Raw genomic sequence first — 4,020 nt, 5'->3', positions numbered from 1 at the left:
TATCTCAGTCCCAACCCTCGGACTCAGCACCGCCTTTTTGACCTGAAATCTTCTTCCTGACCTCTCCGCCCCCACCCCCTCTCTGGCCTATCACTCTCACCCGCACCTCCTTCCACCTATCGTATTCCCAGCGCCCCTCCCCTAAATCCCCTCCCCCCTACCTTTTATCTCAGCCCACTTGGCTCACTCGCCTCATTCCTGAAGAAGGGCTTATGCCCGAAACGTCGATTCTCCTGCTCCTCGGATGCTGCTTGGCCTGCTGCGCTTTTCCAGCAACACACTTTTCAACTCTGGTCTCCAGCATCTGCAGTCCTCACTTTCTCCTAGTATCTAAGCAGTGATCAGGAATCAGGGATGGACAGTGAATAAAGGCCCAGTCAATGGAAGCCACATCCTTACTGTTCTAGATCACAGCTGATCATCACCTCAGTATCACTTTCCCACAATGTGTCTCTAATTTTGGAATCTAAGGGACACATCTCTGTCCAATCTATCATGTCCTGTAAGAATTTTGCTTTTCAGTCATTCACCTTCCATTTTTCAAAACAGACCCAGTTTTCTCCTAAGACAATCGAACAATCTCAGAGATTAATCTTCGGAATCTTTGTTCAAGTATATCCTTCATGGATCCGGGAATCAAAACTGGACACAATACTCAAAGTGCAACCTCAATTTTCACTAAGACAATTTGATGCAATTCTAATAAGTCATTGTTTCTCCTCTTTTAAAATCACTTTAAAATTACCACCAACGCCGGCGTACTGTTTGCCTTTTGAAGGTGCACCTGCTTGTTAGGTTTTAGTGAATAAGGACACCCAGATCCCTAGTTCCGTACTATTTACACTCGTCAATTACTGAAACAGTCCATGGACAAATGCACAAAAACCTGGTGAAGCCACTCACTTTCCTAAATATACTGGGAAATATACTGACATTCCTTCTGTGTAAGTGGGTAAAAATCCTGGCATTTCCTCCCTAACAGTGGAGGTGGGTCAACCAACAGCACATGGACTGGAGTGATTCAAGAAGGCAGCTCACTACCACCTTCTCCAGGGTAAATAGGGATGGGCATCAATGCTGGCCAGCCAGGACACCCACATCTCACAAGGAAATTAATTTTTAAAAATTACTAGCTGAACCTGAGCACTGATCCCCAAATCATTCTGTGCTGCCACTTTCTGCAGTCCTTCGCCATCTAAATCATATTCAGTTCCTCCATTCTTCCTGTCAAAATACTTAATCTCACATTTTTTCCACATTATATTCCGTCTGTCAAGTTCTTGCTCACTCACTAACCTGCCTGTTTCCCTCTGAAGATTCATTCCTACTAGTTGCCTGCCCACTTATTCATGTCTCATACACAATCCTGGAAATAGAATCACTGCCCTCATCCTCATCTTTGATTTATATGTCATAAATAATTGTGACCACAACACTGATCCCTGAGGCAAAGTACTCATTATAAGTTGCCAGTAGAAAACATCTTCTTTTCCCAACTCTCTGTATTCTATTAGTTAGCCAGTCCTCTAACTATGCTGATATACTGCTTCCAACACCAAGGGCTCTTATTCTCTGAAGTAGCCTTGTGCTCATGTGTACATCATTTAGAAATCCAAATATATTATATCTACTGCCTACCCTTTAACCATTCTGCTAATTAAGTCCCTGATGGACAAACACACATCCCTAGGCTTGAAACATTGGATCTGTACAGTTGACCGTGGCCCACTCCCTGATATTGAAGCCCTGACACTGACAACCCTGAGTGGCCAACTGACTGTGCCCAGGCACCTGGATTGAGATTGAGCATTACTCTCAAATTACTATGCCAGTACCCTGGACTCACAACAGACATCTTGACCTGACCACAGACTAGAGCCCCTTGACTTTGAGAGTTGTGTATTTGGTAGAAGCAGAATGTGGAGTGCTTGCTGTGAAAGCTGATAGCACATGCTGTCAGTGTGATGTTAACTTGCTGTAGTTACATGTTGCTTCTTACAGCTATGAATTCCTTATACCTGCATCAAAAGGGAACAAGGACACACATACTCTGAATCTGAAGGAAAATAGAATTTTGTTTTCTGTCTTGTGAAGGTCTGCCTTTTGTAAAGGATGAGAAATTATACGTGAACAATCAGCTAAACCATCTAGTTTTCCAAGAAAACATGTGATTCTCAATAAATGAACAGCACACCACCTGGGGAAATGGTTGCTAGGTTGTTTATTGCGTTGAATTTTACAACTGAGAGAGGGAGTAGGAGAGAAGATTAGATTACTTACAGTGTGGAAACAGACCCTTCGGCCCAACAAGTCCACACCGATCCACCGAAGCGCAACCCACCCAGACCCATTCCTCAACATTTACCCCTTCACCTAATACTATGGGCAATTTTACCATGGCCAATTCACCTAACCTGCACATTTTTGGATTGCGGGAGGAAACCGGAGCACCCGGAGGAAACTCACGCAGACATGGGGAGAATGTGCAAACTCCACACAGAGAGCCGCCTGAGGCGGGGAATTGAACCTGGGTCTCTGGCGCTGTGAGGCAGCAGTACTAACCACTGTGCCACCGTGTCGCCCACAAAGAAGGGGTCTAGACGCAGGTTGATTCAGAGACAGGAGGTCCTTAACAGCAAAGTTACTGCTATTGGTCATTGAAGGAGTCAGGTACTGAGATAAAGTGCTGAGTTTCTCAAAAGGATGCAGAAAAACATGACTGTGGGATGTCAGAGGGAAAGATACCTTACAGGACTGTTGAAGACATGACAATAAGGAATTCATGTTAAGCAATAAGTGACTTGGAGTTAGTATGGAAAATAAAGAGCATGAAGGCATGGGAAGGGTTAAAGCATGAAGACCACTGGCAATCTGTGATCTGTGGAAGGCAGGATGGGATAAGAATAGTGGAACGCTCTTACACCAATGAGCAGAGTAAGGTTAAGGCTGAAAGGTCACTATGGCGAGATGAGATAACAGTTAGTAGAGGTAGTTTCCCTGTTAAGTGTCATTATGACAGGATTGGGACCATAAATATTTGGGTCATGACATTAAAATATTTAATTAATAGTTCGTAGAGTCAACTTGAGACAGGAGACTACTGTAATAAATGGAATAGCTAAATATCTATCATGACAGGTTAGTCTGGAATGGAAGATCACTGTAGCAGAGGTGATAATAAATATCTAACCGTGACATTAGAATCACATTAAGTAGAATGTACAACTAAAGAGATAATGGAAACTAACCTCACTGGTTTATTGTGTAGTTAGAGTGAGGTACTTTGATTAATATAGTTGGACATGCTGATAAGCTAACAGAAACATGATTAAAAAATATATAAAAATCCACGCACCCTAAGGCTCTGGGCTTTCGAGAATCTGCTTTCTCAGTGTCATGGTTTTTTGTTTGCAAATAAAAGACCTACTTCTTGAAGAACTCTCTGCATCTCCTGGTGATTCTCTACATTTTCTCCATGATATTAGCAGCTTGTTTATAGTCTTGGAAAGAGACACCAGAAAGGAAATGGTATTGTCATTTGATTGCATAGAACTTGGATATTGCTGGCAAAAAGTATATTTTCTTGAAAATGTTCATCTTATACTCCTCAGATCAATTCACAACAATACCAATGTAAGGGGTAAAAAACAACATTTGCGCTACATAAGGGGAGATTTGGCAAGTCAAGGCATGTCTTAAAGAAGGAGAAAGTGAGGTCTGCAGATGCTGGAGATCAAAGTTGAAACTTTATTGCTGGAACAGCACAGCAGGTCAGGCAGCATCCAGGGAACAGGAGATTCGACGTATCAGGCACAGGCCCTTCTTCAGGAATGAGCAGAGAGTGTTCAGCAGGAGAAGATAAAAGGTAGGGAGGAGGGACTTGGAGGAGGGGCGTTGGAAATGTGATAGGTGGAAAGAGGTCAAGGTGAGGGTGATAGGTCGGAGTAGGATGGAGGCGGAGAGGTCAAGAAGAAGACTGCAGGTCAGGAAGGCGGTGCCGGGCTGGAGGGATTCGGCTGA

Source organism: Chiloscyllium plagiosum, chromosome 20 (assembly GCF_004010195.1).
Source record: "Chiloscyllium plagiosum isolate BGI_BamShark_2017 chromosome 20, ASM401019v2, whole genome shotgun sequence".
Classification (NCBI taxonomy): Eukaryota; Metazoa; Chordata; class Chondrichthyes; order Orectolobiformes; family Hemiscylliidae; genus Chiloscyllium; species Chiloscyllium plagiosum.
This window is presented reverse-complemented; position numbering follows the sequence as displayed.